The sequence below is a fragment of the Falco peregrinus genome, chromosome 3, assembly GCF_023634155.1.
Source record: "Falco peregrinus isolate bFalPer1 chromosome 3, bFalPer1.pri, whole genome shotgun sequence".
Taxonomy (NCBI): Eukaryota; Metazoa; Chordata; class Aves; order Falconiformes; family Falconidae; genus Falco; species Falco peregrinus.
Window position 1 is genome coordinate 100,958,546 of NC_073723.1, and position 27,448 is coordinate 100,985,993.

General features: G+C 40.7%; 1 long non-coding RNA gene across 1 annotated transcript; it reads right to left on the bottom strand.

Annotated features, from left to right (window-relative positions):
- Nucleotides 1–1,997: 1,997 nt before the first annotated feature.
- Nucleotides 1,998–26,727, bottom strand: LOC129784227 (uncharacterized). Its single transcript, XR_008746692.1, has 4 exons — nt 23,109–26,727; nt 14,039–14,090; nt 8,830–8,928; nt 1,998–3,269 (listed from the first exon to the last, which is right to left on the bottom strand). It is a non-coding gene; the product is annotated as an uncharacterized LOC129784227 (long non-coding RNA).
- Between the last annotated feature and the right edge of the window lie 721 nt (nt 26,728–27,448).

Below are 27,448 nucleotides of genomic sequence, written 5' to 3' on the forward strand. Positions count from 1 at the left end.
CGTTCACGCAGAGAACTGCAGCACTGAACATGAAACATTTCTTTCCAGGCAGTTCTAAGTAAGGACAGCCAAGAAAGTTAAGGCAAATCAAGTTGGGGATGTGAATCCAACTTCCATAAATTAAAGTACATTAAAAAGCTTCTGTGTGGTTTAGTTCCTTCAGGTGTAGTGCAGCTGTAACTTGCTCAAGGACTGAGCTCGCTTCTTCTTATTGATTGCTCTTAAGTTTAATGAATTTTAGAAAAACCCCAAGAGTGAGATAAAAAAAATTGAACTGTGTGTCTATTCTAATTAAACACTCAAGGGAAGAGGAGAACATCTTACCAAACAACTTACCTAGGTATAGTTTGGAAGTATACAGCACTGCTGAAGTCAGGTCTCCTGCTGCAGTTGGTGAAACTCCTAACAACGGGGCTTCCTGAAAAGTAACTTGGGAGCTGTATTCAATGTGAAAACCATGAACAAATCAGGGAAGATACTTCCGTAGCGCTTCCAATGTAAGTAAACGTGCATTTTAAAATATTGTATTAATGTTTTACTAATATTTATTAATATATTATCCTTGAGAAGAGAAGGCTTAGGGGGATCTTATCCATGTGTATAAATACCTGAGAGGAGGGAGCAAAGAAAGCAGAGCTGGGCTCTTCTGCTAGTATCCAGGGAAGGGATAAGAGGCAATGGGCACAAACTGCAACAAAGAAAATGCCATTTAAACAGAAGAAACTTTTTTCCAGGTCAAACACTGGAACAGGTTACCCAGAGAGTTGTGGAGTCTGGGTCTTTGGAGATAATTCAAAATACAACTGGGCATGGACCCTGGCATGGACCCTGCTTTGAGCCGGGGCTTGGACCTGCTGAGTTCCAGAGGTCCTTCCTACCTCAGCCTTCTTGGTTCTCTGTAGGCCAATTGTTGTTAGCAATCTGATTGTGAAAAGATATGAACTAAGTTTCAACCTCTACAATTTCCTCTGACATCATCATATTTGTAGGACTGAATACATTGAAATGGGGGTTTAATTATTGAATTATCCTTTCTGGAATACAGTGAAAAGGGTTGATTCAAATGCAAGTGGTCCTTTTGAATAGCAATTGGAAATCAAAATGTTATGGCAGCAATTCCTTCATAGAATTCGGGTTCATCTGTCAATAATCTGGACAATGATTTTATCTTTGGTTTGAAAGAAATATTCTCTCCAGATCTTCACTGATTTTTCATTTTGGATGATTTATGACATACTCCTTTTGATAATACTCTCATCTTCTTTTTCCCTCTGTTGCTAGTTCCAGTATACTGTAATATGTTAAAAATGGAATATAACAAGAAATTACTTCAGCATTTTCAGTAGTCTTAGCATTTTGCCCAAACCGGCTTGTTTGACATCTCTGTTCAAATTTGCTGTCATGCTAAATAATCCAGATGTTCAAACACCAGCTTAAGAAGAGCTGTATCCACTTAATGGAAGCATGCAAAGATCCAGAACACTGGAAAGCAGCAGAACTTCTCCTAATTTTGTCTACCATCTATATTTATCGCTGTTCATCCATCTACGTGCCTTTCCTCCCACCCCAGCTGCCACCACGCAGATGGCATTCCCTGCAAAATAAACAGTTTGGATCCAGTATGCTATTTGTTGTCTGAAAGTGTTAGCAGATGACAGGGAGCGGGAAGGAGGAGGACGGCTGGCTCCATGTTTTTCAGGCCAGGTTTTGCCCTGAATTCTACTCAGTCACCGCAGACTGGTCCTGGGGACTACCGGGGAGAAGGGAGTGAGAAAGGGTTTGATGCTGCACGAACGGTGGGACCTTGGATAGCTTTTGAGGCTTGCTGGATTTAAGTTTCCATACTACGCAGTTATTTACTTCTAACTCTATAACAGCTTTAATTTATTAAAGGGCTGGGGGGGGGGGGGGGGGGGGGAAGGTTTGTTTGCCCTAGAAATCAAGAGAAAACAATGAGGAGAAAGAAGGCCCCCCTGCAAAGTCATTACTATTAAACCCAAACACAATGTGGCTCATTTGCGGTGTCTGTGAACAGATGTCTAACAGCGAGCAAACAAAACAGTTATTCTTAAGACATTATTTATTTCTGGTTTATTTTTTAAATGCCTTTATTCAGCCCTTTCATATCAGTCGTTTCTATATGCTTTAGTGTTGTATACTGGCCCGAGTGTTACTGAAAAAAGGTGATGGCTTAGGGTTCGATACAAGAAAAGAGGAAAGGCGAGACATGGTGACTTTTAGGCAAAAGAACCATGCAGCCTAGCATTTGCCTTCAGGAATTTCAGATGCCATTAACTGTGCTAAGTTTTCATTCTGGGGGTTGAAATCTCCAAAACTGTTGTGTGCTTCCAAGTGAAAAGTTTCAGATCAAACTAGTTTGTTGAACGCAGCTCAGGGAAAAGGTTGATGGTTTTGACATCTTAAAAATATTTTTGCAAGCATTTTGCTGAGGAACTGTAGTAGCTCTGTGTGTTGCGACAAGGACTTGGTACGTGGGCACATCTGACAGCAGGAGGTTTTTTGGCTGTCTGGTGAAAATTCATTCAAAATGCCACTCAGAGTTACAGGCTTCTCAAAAATACCCGTTCACAGACACACGGGAGGGTTCTTGCTGCCCCGCTCCCAGGGCAGGCAGGTGTCCTTCTCCGTGGCTCCAGCCTGGGACGCTTGCAGCAGGTGCTGGCCCACCTCCTTGGTACCGTTCCCGTGTCTCAGACCTTGTGACTGATTATCCGAATGCTCGAGCTCTGTTTCAGTGAAAGGGCAGGGAAGCGGTGCCATTCACTGGCAACGCCACCTTAACAGCCCCCAGCTGCTTATTCGCAGCCTGTGCCCTCCTCCAGTTGTTCTTGGTAAATTGTTTATGGAGCCTTGCAACAACTCAGAGGTGAACCCTGCCCTTCCACAGCCCCAAAAAAGCTCTGGTTATTTCTAACCCAAATCGACTGTCACAACCAGGTGAATGCAGGGATACATTTGCTAGAAGACAACCAAGTGCTTGTGCCCTGCATTCAGGGAGACGGGCTTTTCCAGGCACTGAATTTTCCTCTTGTTTTTGATGTGCGGGTGTCATAAGGAGCCCCGGCTGTATGGGGGGGGGGGGGGGGGGGGGCGGTCTGCAGTCAGGAGAGCGATGGGAGCAGCCGTGGGCTGGCACCCCCCTGCAGGAGGCAGACAGCTGAGCTGGCAGTCCTCTGAAACTGCCACTGCAGGGTTTGGGGAAACTGCTCTGGCAGAGCTCTTCATGCTCTCCCCTTCTTTCCCACCACCTGGAAAGGTAACTCAGTCTTAGTAAGGCTTACGTGTAAAGTCAAAGTCTTTGCTCATGCCACGAGCCCTTCATTATGCCCAAGAAACATGACAACATTTCTATTTCGTACCACAAGCACAATTCTTTACTGAGCAGGAGGGAAATTTTCTCAAAGTGGTTGGGTAAAATCCTCTGAACTGGAACCAGAAAACACAGGACTATAGGACTATATCATCGATCTACTTTCTAATCACAGTCCATCGGTCTCCTGTTGTCACCTGGACAAGTCACTTACAAACACACACCTGTGTGTGTAACTAGAAAGGAGCTGAACTTGTAAAAGATGGGTTTTCTAAAAGTGGTGCCAGGGCACGTCACAGCCTGTGCACACTGGGAAGAGTTTCCATGTGAGAACAAGTTTGGAGCGCTGGTGCTGGTGCTGCTTTCCACCTGTAGTCCATGGGTCCTAGAGGTCTGTGAGCTTTTTATAAGAGATGTGTGAAAATTTACCTATGAGGAGTCAGGGAGCTTTGATTTGCTACGTAAAGCTTTGCACTTCCCCTGGGAAGAGAAAGAAAACCAGGAACCTGCAGACTGATGTAGACTGAGAGACGTTGGTTTGGTGAAGTGTTCATTTGTGCCACAAATGCCTGCGTGCTGATTTGTGTTCGTCCGTGATGCTTTTACTTATCTCCTGGGTTCTCAAGTTGGTTTCTCTGTGACCTAAATTCTTGGGATGCCAATAAAACAAAATTCCAGGTGAATTTAGGTAGTACATGACAAAGCTTGTAAGTGATTGTGGAGCGATCTGTGGACTAGGTGAATATATGGGGTTTGACTTGATAAAAAATAGGATGGTGATTTTCAAAAAAAGAAGCCAGCTCTGTTTCTTTCTCCTATCTAATTACATTTTTAAACCTCCCTTTTTAAACAGCATACGGGACACAGATTTCCTAGTCATCTGGGGATCAGTTAGAACCATGTCCGCATGTTATCCAAGTTCCAGCTGATCAAGCCATTGCATATACTAGAAGCTCCCTGCGATATTGCGCAGACTACCATGGACAGCAAAGCCAGGCTGGAGCTTTTTGACAAAATGAGTTTCAACCACAAATGCCTCTATTTGTCTAAACCAAAACTTTGCAGGGAATAGATCTAATCAGATGTCAAGGCCCTGAAAACTTTAAATGTAATAAAATGGGATTTTGGCACTTCACATTAAAAATTCTGGTTTTCTGTAAAATGGTGTTTAGTTACAAAATGTACTGGAACCAGATTACAAGTTGAAATGTTTTAAAAATCACCTAAATAAAATATTTCTACTGGCATTTTTTACATTGTTATTACTTTCAGTTCATAAACTTTGTCAAGGTTTTGATTTTTTTTTGGTCACACTTCAAGAAAGAGAGCTTTCAATGGGGGAGGAAAGAATCCAAATCCAGTCCCAGTTCAGACCATTGCACTGCAGAAATCTGAAAGCAAGGCTCAGTAGAAGAGAATGGAGGAGAACCACAGAAGTGTCCCCAGAAAAAAAAACAAATGAGGTATTGTTGTTCTACTTTCCCTTTGCATCTGCTCCCTAGCCTTTAATCATTCATTAACAGCTATAGTTCTGGTACGATTCTTATCAGGTATTTATTCCAACAAGTAAAGTGTAATGGTAATGAATAATCGGGAACCATTATTTTAGTCACTCTTCCTGATTCTGTTTAACGACTAAATGAATACAAAATGTTTTTTCTTCCTTCTAGCAGGGCTATTTAATTTAGATGTACTATAGATAAATGCTTACAGAAGTCATTCCTTAAAACTTATAACAACAGGAAACATTTGCGTGTTTACATATCTCTTTCATACAATAATGAAATATGGTTTGTATTTTTTTCAATGTTACACAGTAAACAACCTGATACGTTAATCATGGTTCATTAGGGAATTGCTTTATAATGGAAAAATTCTCTCTAGCTGTACATCCTGAAAAAAAATACTGCTTAACTTCAAGTTATGATGTCTGCTAAATGACTATAGCTCTGCTTCAGTGGTTGAAAATGAAAAAAAAAAATCAAAGCAAAACTTTTCCTATATATTATCAAGTTTAAGTTATTTTATGCAGTTATTTGACCTAGAAATTAGAATGAATGAAAATGTAGGTGGGAAACTGGAAGTGAGTTATTTAAGTCTCAGGGGTTTTGCTGGGAATAAATGTAGTAGAATCATTTATGGTCAGGGATATTTTCTTGAGTGTATGGGAAAAAGGGAACAGAAGGTTTCTGTCTTTCTTGGGAAAGAGCACTGTGAGAATTTTTGCTAGCGGAACAGAAATATGGGGGCTGAGATTAACAAGATTACTGATTTTGGCGGAAGAATTCATAGAGAAGTTGCTAATTCTTGGATAAACCAAGAATGACAATTGGAGGATGAATTTCTTAGGGGGCTCTATAATTGCAATGGGCCTGAGGTCTGGTTACTTTGAAGCAAATGATAAATCTCATGAAAGCGACCCGTGGCTGGAGCAGGTTGTCAGGTGGCAGGACCTCTGATGGTACGTGAGAAGAAAAAGTCTCTGGACAGCAGCTCAGTCCTATCTTTGCTGTTGGGTATTTTTTTTTGTTGATTGTTTTTTTATTATTTTGTGATGACAATTTAGAAAACACGTGGGTTTAGCTGTGAATAAATCTTCCAGCATTTCACGAAGGAGGAGGTTGACAGCTGGGCTTTGCAATGCTCATTCATAGGGGCTGGTAGTGGGAGAAATTCCTCTCGTCCTAGCTTGGGTTCCGAGGGGCTTTGAGTTACTGAAGCCGTGCACTGCTCTGCGTGGAAATGAAAGCTGCACATCGCACAGCTGCTTTGGTTTCCTGTATTGCTTTATTGCGCCGGTCCCAGGACCCCCTCTTTGAGAAAGGGCTGCAGGAATGGGGCGCTGCAGGCTCTGCACCATCGCTTCTCTCCTCTTCTGCTGGGGGAGTCTGGTGTGCCAGGATCTCAGGATCTCAGGTAATGGTCAGTTAACATTCTTGTCTGCAATGAGCACATTGAAAACTGATTTTTGCCAAGGTGGGATCTAAGGCGTTGCTGTGCCAGCCAACGTGGTACGTGCTGGGCAGGTTCTCAGCTTCTGTGGCTTCTCATAGCCCTGTGGAAGCCCGTGAACCCTGAGCAGTTCATACTATGTGAGGGTTTCACTTACAGAACAAATATGAAAGGACGTTTTATATTCAGTCATTTTTCATGACAGAGGACTGACATGACCAAGACCAGTTTTATATGGGTTATGTAGCTATGGGATTACTTCAGTTAGTTTGAAAAAAAAAAAAAAAAGATAGGTAATGGTTAGTTTTTATGATACTACTTCTATATATTAATTTATTCTTCATTTTCTATGCATAATTATTTATCCACTTGCTGAGCTCTTTTTTAGTTGTATTGATATAGATTTAATCTGTGAATTAAGCTTCTTTCACTTTAAGGACACATTGCAATTTTCTTGTCATTTCACCTGCTGTAAGGAAGACAGTATTTTTTGTGTTTTACAGGGATGAAGAATTATTTTCTGTCATCTCATGTGTGGTGCCACTTACTACTTTAAGAGTAAAAGACTATATGCAAGTTTAATTCTGCTTTATCTTTTGTGTATATTACTTCCTGACCCTGCTCTCTTACTTACTTCTTAGCATTTTCAGTCTTAATTTGGTTTGGAGTCCTTGATCTGACTCTTGTTGTTCAGGTTGACTCAGATGAATCCACAGAAGGCTCTCCACAAACTGCGGGAGCTACTTAAAAGCGGGATGAAAGAAGGACTGTCCCAGCCCAGGCTAAAAAAGGTGCCTCTAGCCCAGTATTCTGGCTCTAAAAGTGATGAAAAGTGGCGAAAAGTGGAGGATGATTACTAAAGGTTATTATAAAATGACGAGCATGTAGTGATAACTGCCTGCCCTATGATCCCAGCTCCTGTGGTGTGACCTCCAAAGTCAGAGGTAGAGTCTTCCTGTTTAATAGGTTCTGGTGGTTGACTTTGTCCAAGAGATCTTAAACTCATGTCAAATTCTGTAAGCCACAACATTTTTTAGCAAGGAAACTCAAAGTTACCAATGTGCAATATGAGGAAATACTTCTGGGTTTTAGTTGTTTTGAATCAGCTAATGATTCGATGCAACATTCTTCACTGCCTTTCATGATGCAAACGCTTCCATTCCCTATTTGATCTGTCTTTGGTGCTCATGCTTTGAGAGAGCTCTCTTCTGTATCTTCCCTTTTCCATGCCCAACTAATCCCAGATTTGGATGTTCCTTGAAATTGTTACTGTCTAGTTTATTTCTTAGAAACCTACTGATATATAATTTTCAGTGATTTCTCCGATGTGCGCTGTATAAAGAAGGCTTCCAGCAAGGGGACCTCCTTGAGTTTATAGCAAACAGGGATGTGAAGAATTCATGCGGTTCACTGCCACGGCCTTATCTTCCCCGTGTGCTCCTTTTTTATCTTGGCAATCTATTGCTCCCACTACCTCTTTGGCAGGTGTCCTGCTTGCTACAGAAAGGATTAACTATGAGCTTTTGATGGCTGTCAATGTCTTTTGGGGCATATGATGTGTTTATGCTTTATGTCCTATTTTCACCTTCCCCTTCTTGAGGGATGTAATCTTTTTTAATATAATTCTGCTGTTTAACCATGGCAGCTTTTTTCTAAAGTATTTACTCTGAGACTTCAGGCTGCTGGGAAGTATCTTCCTCTTGGATTTATCACTTCTGATACATCTTTGACAAGCTTCCACTTTCTTTTTCTTAAACTCAATCACTACCATAGTGGCTTTCTTGTTCAGTTTGTTGTTTTTTGGGGGTGTTTTTTTGTTGTTGCTCATGTTTATATAATAAGTCTAATTTCATTACAGTTACTGTCAGTGTAGCTGTTTGATACAGGACCCCAACAACAGGTCAGATGGCTTTCCTGGCCTGCTTCAAATGTTGTGGGCAGGGATGGCTTTTTGCCCAATTATTTTTCCTTTCATTTAAGACTATGTGATTGTCTACATGTTTCAAGTTGTTCTGAGCAAAGTCTAAAAATTGAAGATGTTACTTTTTCTCTTAATGGGTGACCTTTGTTTATTGGTATCGTTGTGATTTACAATATTTGCCTTTCCTAAGGGGAAAGGTGCTCAAGTTCTTCCACCCAGCTCACAGCTGGCAAGTGCCAGTAACTTAACCCTGGGGCAGGGACCGGTGCATCACTGGCGATGCCGCACCAGCCACTGCACTGTGTGCTGTGCAGGACAGCATGGCACCCGTGGCGGTGGTTTGGAGCAGGAGCGGAGGAATGCTGCCCTTCCAGAGAGGCTGGGTTTATTTTTCCTCTGACCAAGGTCTCTGGGACGAGTATCCAGAACCGCTTGGTGAAACTGCAGGACCCAGGAATAATGACCTAGAAACACAGGGGAACCAGGCAGGCTGTTGCATGAGGCATGCTAACTGCAAAAAGCGAAATCTGGGCAAGTAACTTGTGAGAGTGCTACCCAAATGCCTTTGTCATTTTAAAATATATTTCCCTAGTGCTTTTGCCATTGATTAATGGATTTACCTTACCAGAAATGTACCCTGAAAGGCTCTGGCAGTCCAGCAGGCGAGAACACTTCAGCCAAATGATACGTCCCTGTAGCTGTATCTGCAGTGATGAGAGCTAACCTGAAGGGCAGGAAAAGGCAGTGAATTATTATATGCTTGTAGAGGAAATTAAAACTTGGAAAAAGACTCGTTTCTAAATCCACATATTGGAGATGCCAGGGGAAATGTATTTAAAAGCAAACTTGCATTCTGGTATAATTATGATAGCATTAGTGTGGTTGTTGGGCACCATCAACATGCATCATCTATTTTGTTATCAGCCTTTACATCAAGCTGTTACAGCAGCAGTAAGTAGGCAAAATGCAGGAACTATCCCCACTTTGCTTGGAATGTGCCCTACACAATCAAGTACAAGTAGAGGGCTGTAAAGGAGCTGTTACGGTGGTCAGTGAATTGCCTAAGACAACTTGAACGGATGGAAGGGCTCAGTTCTGGTGGGGGGCAGTGCAAGGATATACTGTCTCCCTTATGAAACATACTGGGAAGGTCACAAGCCCCATAAACCTCAGAAGGCTTAAAGACAGTGGTATAATTACAGTAGAGCACAAATGAATGGAATTCTTGTTTTAAAAGACTTCCTTGTCTTCCCCCATGCTCCATTTTAACATCTAGACAAGCAAAGACTTGAAACCTAGCTTTATCCTGATCAATTGGCTTATCTTGCCCCTCGAGGAGTTTAAGAAATCCTTGAAACCTACAAGGGATCCAAACAAATTGTTGCAGAATCAATACTTTTTTATTATTATTATTTATTCCTTTCTAAGACTTTAGTGCTGAGCTGTCCCAGAACATATGCAGAAATAATCCTCTGCCAAGGTGTGGGATCCAATATGCCTCTAACCACTCAGCCTTCAGGTTACCTGAAAATGGAGAAAGATGTTCTTAAATGGTCTTAAACATGATGAGAACACCCTTTCTGCTTCAGCAGAATTTAAAGCTTGCAGTCAAAGACTGAGCTGGAGGGAGAGCGTTCCCTGTACACGTGGTGAGCTGGATGGTGTCGATGTGGGAAGCGTGTCTGCCTAAGCCTAGAGCTTTAGGTGGCCGCTTTGTGTCTCAGAAGCACCAGCGTTCCTGGCTGGCCATCCCTTCTCATTTTCTAAGGCTGGACCTAAGTTACCATCTGCTGATCCTTGTCCAGTCTGCCTGGTGAGACAGGGACCAAAGGCGCGTGAGCAACTGCCCCGTCTCTTCAGATACTTTGTGTCTCTAGCTCCCAGTGGCATCAGACCAAAATGCACCTATAGGTCTGTGTCACTGTCGTCTTTAGGACTTTCAAGGCACAGCCCAGAGCACCTGCAATAGTTCATGGTCAGTGACTCAAGTTGTATTTAATAGTCTAAAACAACTTTATTGCAACATTGCAGCGATACCGGCCAAACTGAGGTTTTATAGAGGGCAGTATTGTTTGCCAGGCTGATGTTAACATGCATGATTGAAATGATGACACAAGCAAAACTTCTGCTCGAAAATGGAGAAATTAAAGACACCAAAATATTATCTTTCCTCTTGCCAAGGAGAACAGCTGGCAGGAGGGGTTTACTGAACAAAAACAGCAGACACAGGTTATCATTTTCACAGGCTTTCCCTCTAAAGTACAGGATTAACAAAACATGCTATTTTTTTATTTCAAAATTGGAGGGTTCGTGTCTTTCATCTGGTCAAATTTAGCGTAAAAGTGAAAATAATACCAAAGTTAGAGGCACCATAGGGAGACTGTTAATGTGGTAACAAAGGGCATTTGGCCAGTTAAAATAATAAAAGACTATACAGCTTTCCCAGTGATGGCTGAAGCCCAATTAGTACTTTCCAAGTAGAGCCACAATATTCCTTTCCAGATTATGCGGTTTGGCACGATTCAGAATGAGTAAACTTACTTTTCTACAAGGGAAAAAATATAATTAACAGAAAAAACAAGGTCATGCAGTATTATGCTTTCAGTAAGCAATAATACACCATGGGGTGTACATTAAACAGTCAATATTCATACACCTTGGACAGGCTGAGGCAGATGCAAAGCAATGGCTCAGCATACACAGATACATATATTATCTTAATAAACTTATGTGCAGGAGTAAAATGCAAATGGACATTTTATTTCCTTACTAGATGATTTTAAGGGAATATATATATTCAACGTTCATGTGTATAGCACTCACACATATTACTTTAAAAGTACCCTTTCTATTAACATTTTATCCTTTGAAGTAATAAATGGATTTGCTATTTCCTTTTTGTTTGAGCACCTGCGGTTTTGTGCTGCTACTAAAGGGAGAGTGGTTTGGAAGATTTGGGGTTTTTTTTATAATTAAACTGATTGAATTTGTTAAAAGGACTTTCAACCTGGCTACTCACACTGAAAGCCTCTAAGAATCTATTCTTATTTATAGTAATCCACTTGCCAGGACTCTGGAAAGGACACAAAGCCTGCAAAGGCTCAACAAAGCTGAAAATAAAGTCATAGGATTGGAAAAAAGGAAGAACAACTTCCAACTTGGAGGGGAACCTGCAAGTGATTCATAAGGGTAAGTTTTTTCTCATTTTTGATAGTGTTTTTAAATGAACAGACTGTTCAGCTGAAACTCAAATAGAGAGGAAAGCATGTAACTCAAAAGCAAGCATGGTGACCCAGGGTAAGTATACACCTGGTAGCAAAATGCAAAGAGCCCTGCTGAGACAGCTGGTTAGTGCTCTACTAGTGACACCGTTCATGAGAAAGCAGAGTGATAAGCACCAGGAGGAAGATGAAAAAAGAAGAAAAAAACAAAACTTCAAAAAACATGGAACCACTCCCATCACCTGAAGCTTAGACCACACACCTGAAAGGGAGTAACCCACATCCAGCTCGAGTGCGGAGTGTGAACAGCCTTATCTCCCTCTCAGCTCCACCGTTTTGCAGATGTCTCATATACTTATAGAAAGTGCTTGCAAGGGAGGAATTGGTCATTTATTTACTAATTTATTATTATTTTTTTAACATTTTTTATTCTAATTTATTTAATGAGTTTCTTTCATAATGACAGTAACCTATGATATGATAAACCTTCACAAGCTGCACCATCCCCCCCTAGCTCCTGCGTGACTGCCGTTTGGCTCCCGCTGGGTAAAATTTCCTTCACTTCCCAGCTCCACCTAGGACTACTTGCTCCATTAAGAACCCAAAGAGCCTCCGAAAGCAGTGCTGCCTGTTGTATTTCTGTGTGTGAAGAAGCGGGCAATGCGTGGGCTGCGGGTGTGGGACGCATTTGTGACCTGCTGTATCGTTTCACTAGTCACGTACAAGCACTGTGCACAGCACACGTTCTGTCTTCTCTTAACCACGTCAACAACTGATTGTGTACAACGCTCCAGTCATCTACAGGGGTTCAGATATGCCCTGAAATGCCTGATCCTAAGGAGTTACTCGAAAGACAAAAAAATCTTCGCCTGCTATGGAGTTGTGCTAAGTATTAAACTACTTTGAAGCAGGAACAAATTGCCAAAAGCCTTATTATTTTAGACTTTTATTATTTTAGACTTATTATTTTATATTAGACTCATTATTTTAAACCACTCCCGTCTGAGACCAGAGGGGAAGCAGAAGCCAGTGCTGGAGCAAGGCGCAGGGTCTGTCCCGTCAGTTACCACATACCCCCCCAGATGTGTGGCACAACAGCATCTGTGCTGATGCACGGCCTCCAATTCCCAGAGTGGGATTTTTCCCACTTTGCACTTGAATCAAGGTGGAGCTCCTTACAATGTGGAATTGAAACTTAGCGTATCTTCTGCTGTACGTACACCTTATCCCTCTTCTCTTAATCTCACCAACGTTACAGTACTGAGGTATCTAATGAGGTTGTCTAATAGATTTGTGTGACTTGAGTGTATAAAGAAATGGAAATAGGATAAAACTATGGAGAAGACAACCGAAAATTTGTATGCCTAAATACAACTTTGTCTCTGTATCTCCAAACTGATAAATCATCTTTTAGAAAGCAACAGATCTGTTTGCCCTGAGTCAGAGCTCCAAGAAAGCTAATGGAAAGGAACGCCACACAAGAAATGGAGAGAAAATAACTGAGAAAAGAAACCTCTCTCCTTTTTACATAGAAAATATTTTCTGGATGCTTCATATAGATGCCAAACGGCATTTCATATTAATTTATTGGTGAGGCCAGTTTCTCATAGAAATATAAATTTTCTTAGCTTGGAAAAATGTGATTGATTTTAATTTTAAAATGGCATCAGAAGGTACTGCACAAAAAGACAAAAAAGTTACTTTATATAAAGAGAATAATGCAAACATTTCCCATATAAATAACTGCTGAAGGGTGATTCCATGCTCTTCACTGACCTCCCCCCCAAGCTATTTTAAATCACTTCACATATATCTTCTATAAAGAATCAGTATTAATGGCAAAATTATACCATGTAAAAGAACATCTTGTCAAACAAGTATACCATGTTAACCTGCAAAACTCACTATACTCACATGCAGCAATTACATTTTATTTTTCTTCTATATACCTTCTTGCAACGCTTTCATCACCCCGGTGGTTCTGTGTATCCTCCAGCAGTATGTTACACAATGGGACTGGTATCTGTCATGTATAGTTTAATTCTTTCTTAATTAGCTTAACACCTCTACCAGATTAAACCCAGTAGGATAGTATTACCATCCACTGCAAGTCTTCCTTCATGTGACATATTCCCCTTTGTAAGGCACCTTGCAAATCCCTTTCTTTTAGCAGCACAGTGTCTGTCGATGTCTAAAGAGAAGGGACTGATGACAAAGCTTTGTCCCAATTTGACAAATACTTTTACTAACTACAACTAGCAAAAAAAGAAAGAGGCAAGTCAGGGGTAAGAACTGCTTCAAAATTAATCTTGTCAAGTCAGAATGATCATTTGGTTGCACCCTGCAAGTTTGTGATGTTTGAATGTGTCTTAAATATTTCTAAAATATAGTGACTTATGGGTCACAGGGAATTAAACTCTTCTGACAGAAATATCAATTTAATTACTTTTTGAAGCCACTGTTTGCCTGTGCTAGGTTTACTTAAGTCACAGATCTTGGGATTTATAAAATTAAAGCCTTCCAAACTCAGCTTAACAAAATAAAAAATATCAAGAGTTCTTCCTCCTTTGGTGAAAGCTGTTATGTCACTACTGAAAGGCGTTCAGAGCAGACCTGCTTGGTACACCAGGCGTCAGTCCACAGCCATCAGCTCCACAGGGATGCCCTAAACAGAATACAACACATTAAACATTACTAATAATACGCCAAAAAGTTAATATGTTCGCTTCACCACTTCAACATCAAAGAAGGCATTATATTGCAATGGTCAAGGAGGGCACATCAAGAAAAACTGCCTTTTAATAACTTAATAAAATAATCCTGAAGAGATAGAGATTCCCCTCCCAATAGCAGGTTCCCTTCAAATTTAAAATGGACAAGAAGATTTTTCAAGAAGTCCGTAAAGCTGCATGCCCTAGCAGATAACTCTTGTGAATACATTTTCTCATTCCAGCACTGTTACATAAAATTTTAACAAAAAATACCTATCAGATTGTTTTTAAATAATCTTCCTCCCTCTGAAAAAATCCCTCAAAAACGTAGTTCATCTTTCTAACAAATGGTGAAGCTCTTGCTGGTAAGTGTGGGGATACACTGGTCTTCCGCTCTCTATAATTGTACAACTGAAAGTGTTTTTTAAATTGCTGGATTCTGCCACAAAGTAAGGAAATGTCAATCCTTTTCTTAAAGATTCAAAGTTTCCAAGTTCCTAGCTAGTTGAACTTGCAGTCCCAAATCATTAAGTTGTTTCTGAAAATGTCAATGCCTGTTAAAACCTAAGTGTTACATGTTTTTCATTCCAAAATGAATGGAAACTTTACAACCAGGTAGTATCAAAGGGGTATTTTTACTGTGAACAACCGGAGGAGTATTGATGTAATAATCCTACTGATTTTGAAACAGTCATGTAAAGAAAATACTGCACTGCTGCCTCAAAGACACAGACTCTGTAAAGTCTCAAGTCTTTAACTGTTAATGCCAACTTTAAAAAATAAGCAAAACCAAGTAAAAAGGCAGATCTGCAGTGGTGCAACTTCTAGGAAATGCCTTGTGATTAATACCACCCCTGCGGAGCACTCTGATGCAGAGACTCTCCAAGTTAATGTGCTTTAGATACCACCATCGGTTGCTTTCCTGTGACTGTGCCAGCTGTGTGCTGAGCTTCAGGTGCACGCCAGGAAAGATGTTCAAGCTGCTCCGGCAGCAAATGCAACCCAGAAGCATCTTCCCTAGCTTCTCTGGGAAGGAGGTGGTGGGCTGCATGCTCCCCCACGCTCTTTTCACGCCACCTTGATAGATTCCGTAGGTGCCTTCGGGAGCTCCTGCTCTAATGCATCAAAGAGCTTTTTCCCCAACTAAAAAGGAATATTCAAGCAGCTTTTCCATAAGACCAAAAAATAATTTCCTGAGGTACTGCACATGCCATACCACCCTCGAACCTTCACGGTTCACCCTATTACACTGAAGCACTTGTGAAAATTCCTTATTCCTGAATACATTGTGCCTGGTGCTCTCAGTGTGCTGAGTGCCTCTCTTTCTCTCCCACCATTATTCCTTTTTATTTTTCTCATTATCTTTAGCATCAATTTATCCCAACCGCGTGTTACCCTTGGAAAAAGCACATTGAAAATACACACTGCTAAACTGACTCTTAAATGTGTAGTGTTGGCAGTGGAGACGTGCACTCGAGGATTAATAAAAAAAAATCTGCTATAAACTAGGAGCTTATTAGTTGTAAACAATGTAGGAGATGGATCTAGGTACGCATATTAGCTGGCTGCAGGGTTGTTCAGTTGCCGGTGGGATACAACCACAAAAAAGCAAATACCATCCAAGGACAAACCAGTTAAGCTATTTCTTAGCAGAGAAAAGGAAAATATCTGTACCATTGCTTAAGGCACCTGAAAGATCTTGCACTGATTTTTTTTCATCATGTTTCATGGAAGATGAAACAGGTTAAAAAAAAGCCTGCAGAGACTACCAGAGATAATGTGTTTTAAGAGCAAAGCTGCAAAATTTTTGTGTGTTTACTTTAGCAGAAACAAAAGCTGATACAGGAAATAATTATTCTCTAAAAACACAATAGAGTGGTAAACAGTAGGCAAGGAAAAGAACTATTTACTCTAGTAGACAATGTTGGCACAAGAACAAATGGGTGTAATTTGGACATGAATAAATTTAGGCTGGAAATTAGAAGGTTTCTGACCGTAAAAGTGGTGAGGTTCTAGAGTAGTTTTTTAATACAAATAGTGGGGACAAAAAAATAACAACTCGAGCTATTTAATGATGAGGATTGTTCAGCTCATGGAAAATGCTACAGGCACAGTTCCCTGGGTAAGTAGGGGGCTGCATTTTGATCATCCAGGAGATTGTTTCCAGCATTATGTTTGCCTATTTTCTGAAAGCATGGGGTAAAAAAAAAAAAAAAAAAAATTGAAATTAGATCATATTTATGCATACAGTGTTAGAAATATTGCTTAAGCAAATGCCATCCATATGTAAATGATCTTTGTAATTAAGCTTGTGCTTTGCAATAAGAAAACAATTTAACTTGATAAATAGGTATCACATTGTACTTCAGTGGTTGGAAGCTAATTCTTTTTAACGGAAAGATGCAATTTGTCACATGCTAATTTTCTTGGGGTTTATAGTGTATCTTTCTGCTACTTTAATTTTGCCTTGTTGTCTCCTTTCAGTCTTCAGCATTGTAGACAAGCATTTTATCAGCGTGTGTGGACAGCAATGGGAGACAGCTGGAAAGTAACATCTGCCTATTTATTTATAGCAATCTGGCCAAATCTGGCCAAATTTGGCCCCAGGTTCCTCAGATGAATATTTGCTGATAGTCTAAAGCAGTATTAGGACAAAGAAAAAAAACCTGATGATCACCGTGGAAAGATGGAATCTGAGTATCAGACAGAAAGATGCAAACATAAACCAAACATATCTGAGTTAGAAGAATAACTTAAAATTCAGGAAGGCTATCCAAAGAAAATAAGGAAAATGTTATGAAACTGATTTCCACAAACACAGAAGGAATTTGCTGAGATTGCAGTTAGGAGTTTAGCATAGAGACCCAACATAAAAGCACTTAAGGTTTTCTTGTGCAGCCTCTGATGCCTGAAATAGCCTCGCTATTAATAGCTAATAAATCTGGTTCACCCAACACCGTAGTGGCTCTTGAAATTCAGATCTGTGGTATACCACTATGTCATCTGAGGAATTACAGTTATTTAGAAACTAATCTACATTCTCTCACCAGCAAAGCCAAGCAGCAGAAAGGAAGACAAAACATTGCAAAAGCAAGTAGAGGTATTCCCCTTGTCAGTGTCAAAATGTAAACAAGCGACAGAACCTTGTTGAAAACAAGGTGAAATGCTTGCATATGAGTAGTTTAAAGCCATGCTAAAAATACTTATTTGCAAATGTATGTGCACACATGAATATAAGTATAAATGTACTTTTTATCATGAATTAATTATCTTTATATTCTCTGTAAGCCCACTTACAAAATATTTATTATGGAAGAAACTGTATTATCGACTGCAGTAGGCATAGGTGTTAGCTTATAGTTAGTACTTGGTCATCAAATATTACAAAAATATGTCAAAATATAACAATAGATAAGAAAATCACCCAGGTAAGTGTACTTGCCCAGATACTGGAGGAGTCTGGCTGGACCACACAGAGGAAAAAGGCACGGCCAGCCTGTCACCCTGCTCCCCAGGAGGAGCCCCGTGGTGGGGGCTGGCTGACCTCTCTCCAGTTGCTGGAATAATGTAATAGTCCTAATGGCCACGGAAGCAAATTGGAAAAATTTAGCAACACAAGCAAACATAGACATTTCTGTGTTTTCCCAGATTTGTTGCTGACCAGAAGAAGTTATGCAAAGATGTGGTAAAAATAATGCAAAACAGTTAAAAGTATGGAACTCAATTTTTGGTTCACTTTCATTCACCTTTGCATGAAACTGGTTTTTCTTGTCTTCCTTTTTAACCCCTTCTTCCTTATACTCATTAACTACTGTATTCCGTAGCTTTTGCAAGTAACAGCTACCTGAAGCTACAAGCCTGAAGGCCTCAGCAAGTTTTTAAGAATGAAAGGAGCTCCCATCATTAAGAAAGCCAGTTCAGATTCTTTATGCGTGAAGTTGCCATGGAGGTACCAGCCATGGTGCTTATGAGCCAGCTGCCAATTTTGAGGTTTTTTTTTTTCCTTTTTTACTTCTGAGGAGTACAAATGAATTTTTTAATAGTGTTATGGTCTGCTTTAGAAGGACACATTTCTGATGAGGAATCATTTCTCCCCCTATGTTGCCCTTAGGAGGACACCGTGACCTGTCTGTTGAACAAGGGGCAGGGGCTGCTGAGGGATGTGGCTCCCGGCTGTGAGGTCGGGTCTGCCCATCCCAATAGCACCCAGGCAGCGGGGTGGGGGGCTTGGTGAAGTGTTACTGTCGCTTGTAAATGAATACCTCTTGATTTAGCTTCTGAAAGTGAAACGACAATTTCCAGGGAGGAGAAGCAAAGAAACGCTGCTGGAAGTGGCAGGTTTCTGGAGGCCGTGCTCAGTGCGAGCGCAGCTACAGCACGGCAAGGAACGTAGCACATTGGGCATGACCAGTGCTCAGCAGAGCTGAGGTAGGTGAAGGCAAAGATGCCTCTCAGTGAAGTTTTATACCTTTGCTGATGGTGAAGAGGTCATAAGCAGGAACTAGAAGATGGGCAGGCATTCAATGAGATGCTTTGGCTTATAGCTCAGTAGCGTATCCTGCCAACAATCATTCTTAAGACACAATGAAGATCAGACTTTAGTCCCATCCCTTCTAACATCTGCCTCATGTCTCAATCCCGCCCCCCATGCCCCACTCCTAGCGTTCTCCTTGTGTAGTTAGATTTTATCTGAATATAGAATCTCCAGGTTTTGCTTCAGATCCTTCCACGTCTCTGCTGTGATGCGAAGGCACAGGCAAGATCTAAAGTTATGCAGAAAGCAGTTTGCCAACCCTGAAAGGTTTCATGCTCCAGCTTGCCAACCGAGCAGCACAGAATGAAAGCAGCAGCAAGGCTCTAGTGGCCATCAGCTTTGAAAATATCATGAGAAAGAGGCAATAACCCATGATTTCTGATTTATCTCAGCGTCAGACGAGTTCGAATTTCTGGCAGGTCCTTCTGTGTCTGCCATTTGGATGTGCTGATTTTTCAAGTTTTCCCAATGGGCTACATTTTAATCCAACCGGGAAATTTAATATTTGAGAAGCTATTAAATACAGTTTCAGTAGCCATTGTGCTGTCTGTATAGATTAGTTGTCAGAAAACTGAATAAACCTATTTGGGAGTAGGAAAGAATATTAAATGAAAGTACTTTGCAAGTGGCAGTAAATCTTTAAAGATGGGGGGAAAGAGTAAATGTATCATCCTGTTAAGAAACTTGGTGACGGACACTTCTAAAATAACTAGACATTCATCCATCACCGATAAAAATTACATTCCTAATTGTGCAAAAGCCACCAAGTTCCTTCGTCTAACTGCAGTTTCAGCTCACTCATTTAAATAGTTTTCTCATTCTGATGCAGCTATATTGACTAAACCTGGATTGTAAAGGGATTTAAATGAGCTCACAGCCCTGATGTAGTTCATAATCACCTTTTTTAAAAACCAAACAGAACAAAAAAAGAGCCCAACTTTTACAGTTACAGTAATTTTACAACCCAGACACACATAATGGGGATATCCATGAATTCTTATGGTGTAAATTGTGTGTCTGTCCAAATCAAGTTTCTCTACATCTGATATTCCAGGATATATCGGTTTGTTTTCTAGATTTTCTTATTTCAGAACTGTCTATTAAAAATGCAGTGTTCTGTCTGTGGGCGATGAAAATGAGCGACTTACTGTGAGTTGTTTAAATAAAAATCCAGAAACTGCTCTATCTACTTGGTAGGTTTTTACATGAGTGTGAATGATCTGTTTGCATTACACTTAAGTGACCACTGATAAAAATACAGAATATTGGCTACCTCATTTTAAGAAGTCACTCCAACCCAGGCCTGATAAATTCTTCAATCTTCATAAAAGACACAAGGAGCTTTAAGAACTGATGCTGGCAGATGGAAGTCTGTTCAAGGCTTACATTCAAATTAGATTACACTCTGCTATATGTAAATTTATGAATGCTCCAAGAGTGACCAATTAGTTTCAAAATTATTATTGCTATTTAAATCTTTAATTTTTCTAACACCTGATCAAGGTCTGAATCTACAGTTATTTGGGGGCGGGGGGGAGGAGTCACACTTTCTTCTAAATGCAATCATCAGTTCATCACTACAAGTGCATTTGCATTTTGGATAAAAATAGATAAGAGAATTGCAGTGAGGTTCTTCAAAACCTGGGTTGCATATATAATGTGAATCTTTCAACTTACAGCTTATAGCTGTATCTTTTCTGTGTTTTCTAAAAATGACCTCCTCTGATTATCCCAAAATGGCGCATTGCTTTCTCAAACGTTAGGGACTGTTCTTAAATCAGTTGGAGAAAAATCAACTCCAAAGTGTAGATCTTTGCTCTTCCCTTCAAACAGTGCTTTGCACAATGACGTTTTTTCTTGTTAGGTATTGTGGCTAAATACGTAGTACTGCAAATATTTTCCAGCCTAGCCGATCGTTATGAACGCACAGAAATTGTGGAGGCAAGTGGACTACTCATCTACAACTAAGATAAACTAGCTGCTCAGAAGTGTGTACCTGCCAGGAGTCCCTGGGCCATTGCTGTAGTTGAAAATGAAAGGACCTCTCCAAATCCAAGACAGTAGGAAGGCTGGGAATTTTTCAATACCAAATTAAGACAGCATTTTAATGCTTTATAAATAAATACAAATTTTTATTATGGTTAGGTATCCAGTCTTTTTCACACATTTATGAGACCTCTTGACAATTATATTTTATTTTTTGCTCCTGGCATCCCCAAATAACCCCTGCAAGTTAAAATTCTTTGGAGTAGTCAATTTTATAACTTTTGCGCATTAGCTAGTGATCTAAAGCCCCCCAAAATTACATATATATATTTCCCAAAGGCAGAATTAGGATGTTCTTGTTGCTCTCAAAGAGAAGATATGCATAATAAAGTCATTCTTTTCCCAATTGTACGAAGGTATACACATACAAATCTGTACGTGGCATGGGTGCAGGAGGTATATGCAGGTAACTCAGACTATGTTAAAGCTTCTCAGCACTTCTCCTTTACATGACCTTGTTCTCTGATGCTTACAGTCCTGCCAGATTTTAACCACTCAGTGGGTATTTTCCACACAGGGCATTTCCATGAGGAGAAGTTTCCCCTCCTTGTTTCCCTTGTTGTTGTTATTAATTGTTACTACCACATCGTTTGTAAGCTCTTGGCTTTACCCCTGCTTAAAACTATGGGAAGTGTTCTTGTGCCTGTGTGCCTTGAAGGACTCGGCAGAGATGGGGAACAAGGAAGGAGGCGTTCTTCCTGGGAAATGCACCCAGTGTTCCCTCTGGGTGCTTGGGGCTGCCTATACGTTGAAGGCCAGAGTGGAACAATAAAGGACCAGCCTGATGCCAAGCAACTGGAAACAAAAGCTCAACTGGAGGGCAGGAAGGGGAGTGTAAAGTGGGACAGTAAAGAAAAAAAAAAAAAAAATTCTATTCGGAGAGGATTAGGATTGACAGGGCAAGGGCTGGGCCCTAAAGTGGGAAGCGGTGGGATGCAAAGCTGTTGGGAGAGGAACGGGGAATGGGAAGGCGGGGGAAAGGTGGCTGGGTTGGGCAGCGATGCTGTGACAAGAAGATTGCTTTCCAAAATGGGAAAATTATGACGGAGATGGACAGAAGAACCAACAGCATGGGGCACAAAACTTACTCTGTGCTCAAGACAAACTCTCAACGAGCAGCAATTCAGTCTTTTTGTGCTCGTTTCCTGAAGAACCTGCTCCTAATTTACCACACACAGCACTGATGATGGGAGCACTCATTTCCAGCAGGATTTCCCCCTAACACTCACCTATTCATCATCTGGCTCACATTTGTTAATGAAATTATTTTCATAAAGTGCCCTATAAGGGAAAAGAATTGTGTTTAGAGAGACTTAAAATAAAATAAAATAAAGACCCAGAGATTAAGGTCACAAGTATTGTCTAAATTGGGGCAAACAATCTGAAGCACCAGAAAGTTGCAGGGTTTTATTCTTTTACAGAGAAATCCATCCTACACATACTCCTGTGGACTTCAGAAGCTGTTGCAAGAACCCAGTAATTTAGCAAGTCACACACAGCTGTTGGGCATTTGGAAGACAAAGCGCGTATAATTAAAGTTTGTTTTAAGTGATCGCCTAGCATCAAGCTCTGTGGCAGAGGAAAGGATGCGCTCCAACTCCTAAATGCAATAAACCAAACACGGAATACCAAAAAAGAAGAAACTGTTAGCAATTTGTAACCAGATAAAGCCCATCAGCTTGCCAAAGACCAAGACTGCTCCTCATGGAAAGGTAGGTGGTAAGTTCAGTACAGACAAGCTTTGAAGAAGCTAATTCCTTTTTAGAAAAGGAATGGCAATGATCCATGCTAACTCTATGCATAATATGGGCCAAGCTATATCAGCAATGGGAAAGGCAAAAATGTCATTACCAAAAACGGTAATTTAAATGGGATCTAGCTGCTTCAGCTCATATGAAACATATGGTCAGCTTACAGATATTACAGGTGCAGTGGCACAGGTAGCTACATTTCTGTGCAAATAAAAAGACCTTAAAGCTGGTTTTGAAGAGTAATGCTGGGACTGGGTATATGTATGTGAGTAAACATTTTTGTAGTGTATTGGGTTATGGAAACTTTTTCCTTGGTCACAATATTGATTGACAAGTTAAATTTTCTGGGTGACTTGGAGTTTCAATACGTGATGCTCAGGTATAAATACGGCAGGTTTACAGAAGAGCTGCCTGTGAAAACAGAGACCGAAGATGTCCCACCCCCTCTTTAGTTACTTAATAATGACATTTTTCCACTTCTCCTTTAGCATAGGAGTCAGAAGTATGTAGCATACAGTCTCCCCTCCCTAAGGCCCCTCTGCATCCCCCCGCCCTCCCGTAGCCCCACCAGCCAGGGCATTGCCTTTAGGAGCAGAGGACGTGGCATCGCCTGCGTTTCCCATCTCAGTGAAGCTTCTTACCGTCACTTACTGCCTGCAGGTCGGAGGGGTGGCTGGTTTGCTGTGGCTGTTGTGCCACTGGAGACGGGCTTTGAATGAGCATAGGAGGCAGAAGAAACAGAAATGGGTGAGTATGAAAAAAGGCTTTTCTGTTGAACGTTTCACTAAGTATAAGGGCTCAGTGAAATATTTTGACTGTACATTCACTTCTGCACAATCTCTGTGAAATATGGAGTATAAGTGAACAGCACAGTGGCAATCCTATGGTCTATCAATATTCCCACCACCACCACCACTGTAAGAGCGTTTTCCAATTTAGCATTTCCCACTGATGCCAGTTCATTGGCTGTGCATGGCTACCTACCAACGGGGTCTACTGTTGCAAATAAGCTTGTGGCTACAATTCCCTGCTAAACTTTGAGACCAAGACCTGTAGCAGAAAGAGTATCAAATGTAGTTAGGAAAAAAAAAATCCCAAGGTTTCAGGCACACAAGGTGCCATATTTTGAATTCCTGCTCATTTTTAATGTTGTGTTCGTTAGGACAAATTCAAACACAAGGAGGAGTTTAACAGGATCTAGAAAACCCACAACAAGCAGCTCTTGGCCTGAGACCTGGGAAACCCATTGCCTCCACTGCAGTTCCCATTCCAGAATTTGTTTCCCCCTTTTTGTTGGTCAGAAATCATTCAACTTTCAGAACTTTTGGTTACATTACAGTCATGCAGCTGAAAGCACGGACCAGATGTACATTTATAGTCCACAAAGAAGCTGAACTGATACTGTGGATACTTCTAAAGCCAAAAGTGTTTTTTGATCATATCTATATAATTTAATATGAAACTGAAAAATTGTTTACCTCTATCACATCCTGCAGTTATCACATGGCATCAAAAAGGGAGTAAGCTGTTGAGGTGTTTTAATTGTATCTAGGAAGCCATTTGGATTTTCTTCTGTTTAACTGAATTGCCTGCGTTGCAATGCTTGGTTTGGAAATGCCATTTTCCTCTCAAGTCACTTCAGTCTTTCTTTCCTTGTAATATTTTGGTCTGGGAATAATGATGTGAAATTTCTAGCAGACAGAGTGCAGGGGAATCTAGAGGTATTTTATACATACTTATCAATAATGCATTTCTCTACATTCTTAGGGGATCATATTTCCATAGGCAGTTGCAATTAATTCAAAGCATCTGTAAGGTGAAAAAAAAAAACCCAACAACAACAACCAAACCCACAACAGGCCCTCCTATCCTCAGGGCTCTTGTCCAAATAGATACAAACATTACAGATCAGAACTTGTGTGTTTTATAGCAGCTGATAAGAATGCAGAATCGACAGGCAAGTGAACACACAACAACAGTACAGGCAAGAAGGTCCCTTCAACCTGCAAATACACCTGTCCTGAGCTGCTGGTTCCAATGTGTGTTTAGCTCAGGTCATTGTACTGATGAACAGAAAGCATCTTCTGTTCAATGTTCTGTCAACTATACTAGACATTTAGAACAAAATAAATTAAAAAAAAAAAAAAAAACAACAACAACCACCCAACCAAAAAAAAAACCAACCAGCAACAACTTTCAGAGGAAGGCTATAATGGAAGGAAATTAATTAATCCATCTTTTATGATGCTGACTGACACAGGGAGTCTTGCTGTTAAGTTCAGTGGTAGTAGAACAGGCTCCGGTATGTTTTTCACACGTGTGACTGTATCGTGATCCCTGCCTGGCTGCAGGTGAGGGCATGGGGCCACCAAATGCATATGGGGAATTTTACTCAAGTGAATATTTGTGTTTAATTGGGCACTCTAACATAAAGAAACGCTTAGGGCCCTTACTGCCACTGCAGACTCATATATAGAGAAGTGTAACAGGGTGAAAAACATAAGCACAAACCCAGACTGATACATCTTGTGATATAATGGAGGTTCACTGTGAGTCACTACTGGTTAAAATTAGTGGCTTTATGTTAGAATTTTAATATTGCGCAGTTTGCCATTTCTTTTGGCACATACAATTATACACCTTAAACACTTCAGCCGCAGCTACACCTGATTAGCTATAGCCATGTCAGAGAATACATGGATGATACAGCTGACTATATTTTAATGCTTTTTACGGGGTAATATTGCTATATTGGCTTTGTGATCCCATGGCTAGAAAGTTTCTAATGCTTTTTTCCCCATATACCTGTGCAACCTGTGCTGCTGGCAGGCTGCAGTCCTGCCTTCCGTGAAACACACACCAGCCCACAGGGCAGCATTTACCTCCTGAGGTTCTCACACTTTTTCAGAGCACTTTGTAAGTCTCAGTGATACCCTTCCCTCCTGAGGCCACTGTCATAGCATCCTCTGGCCACTGCTACGGTCACTGACACTGAGACACGTGAGGCCTGGCCTGCACTGCAGAGGCGGTGGGTGAGGCCAGCGTGGAGCAGCAGGGGAAAGCCAGTGGCACATGGAAAACGCAATAATACAAACACAAAGGAAGTTAGAGGACTCCAGCGTGGATCCACAGAACGGTGTGGATGGGGCCCTTACATGAAGCCATCAGGAGCGTGTAAAGGCTACGTTAGATATACACTGCAGCTGTTCATGAGGACATCCAGCGCCCCACGGCCAGCCACTCTGCAGACTGTGGCAGCAGATAAGACTGATAAAAAAATTCTGATTGCAAATACTCCATAGGATCAAAATGGTTAACAGACCATGATTTCAAGACAGTATGTGTAACTAGAAGGTTGTGGTGGTAGTAATAATAATAATAACAACGTAAATGCTAGCAGGCATTTGTAGGGTATTTTGCAAATTGCTCACATTCCCGTTTGCACGATCCTTGCAGTACAAGTAGTTACATCAGTGTGTATATTTCTGTACACAAGAACATAAAGTGCTCATCTTAAAGCAGTTAAACGGAAACACCTAGTTCTCTTCAGCAAAGTTAGGTCTGAATCTCTTAATTTCATTCCCACAGTAACGTAACACAGGTTTTACACTTTCACCAGAGTTCCAGTCTTTGCTCTGCACAAAGATGTTTTCTTAAGTTTTGAATACCATGTGAAAATGAAGAACATAAATATAGCACTGAATGGATTAATTAATTCCAGATAGTGTAGCAACTCAAGAGCATGTTGTCTAAGAAAAACAGTTTGCTAAATCACATTACTGAATCACCTAAAATCCAAGATTTTTGTATAATCATATTTTATGCCCCTTCAAATTCCTTTGTTATCACAGCTCAAGCTGTAAAACCTTCTGCCTCTTCTACCTCTAGAGAACAGCCTCCATTCACGTATAGGAAATTTAGAAGTGCAGTAAATTGTGTCTTAAGAAGACAAAATATCTAAAATTCAGAGGTTTTGACAACATTGTTATTTAGGTAGGGTAGGCTCTTATTTAATAACATTAAAGAGTCAAAGCTCAATACAAACTCTATCTTTAACTTCTTTTTTGCGTAGCATTTCTACAAGTGTATTTTGAATAATAAGCCAGATTTTAAATATGCTTTCTTGTTGGATTTACTGTGAACAAATACTGAAACACTTAATTAGATGTCACAAGATCATATTGTATTATAAAACTATGTGCTATAAACATGCATTCCCCCCCCAAAAAAAAATAATACAACAGAGTCATATAAATAAGAAGAAATACGGCTTACCTTCCTTCCTTAGAAAATATTCCCTGCAGGCAGAGTAAATCTGGTTATTAAAACGAAAAACAAGCCTGAAGTGTACAACTCACAGCCAGCCAGCAGATACAGCCGTCTCCACGAAGGCTGCCTGTTTCTAGCCTGCTGTACATGTTTCTCACTTCTCCACATTGTAGTTATGCCACAAGGACTCTAACTATGCTTACAATACTATTCTGTAGCATAGCTATAGGCACCGAGCTCCTGCATAAATGGTACTTACTGTTCCAGAAGTCACGCATCACCCCATAGGAAACATACACCTCCGAAAAAAAGATTTGTCACAACCGAGCAGATTGTGGCAAAACACTGCACCTGGCTTGTCAGAGAAAGTTGTTACCCTCAGTGATTGGCACATAGTCACAAAGCAGAGTATCTTTACATTTCTGTATGTGCATGCGTACCTACATACAGACATGTACAGAAGGAGTCGCAGCGCGTCTCTCACAACCACATGCTAATTGCTGAATAGGAGGGGGGGGGGTGGGGGGGATCTTATTAGTATTACACGCGATCGCTTTTCTTGACCATGGCTTTTGCCCACATTTTTCATGTAGTATGACCAAGACCAGTGATGCTAGAAAGCATTTCTAACTCAGGCACGAGGAATTATTCACATAAGGCACCGAACTCGCTGTGGCTTCCCCTGCGAGAGCTACTGCAGCAGCAGTGCAGG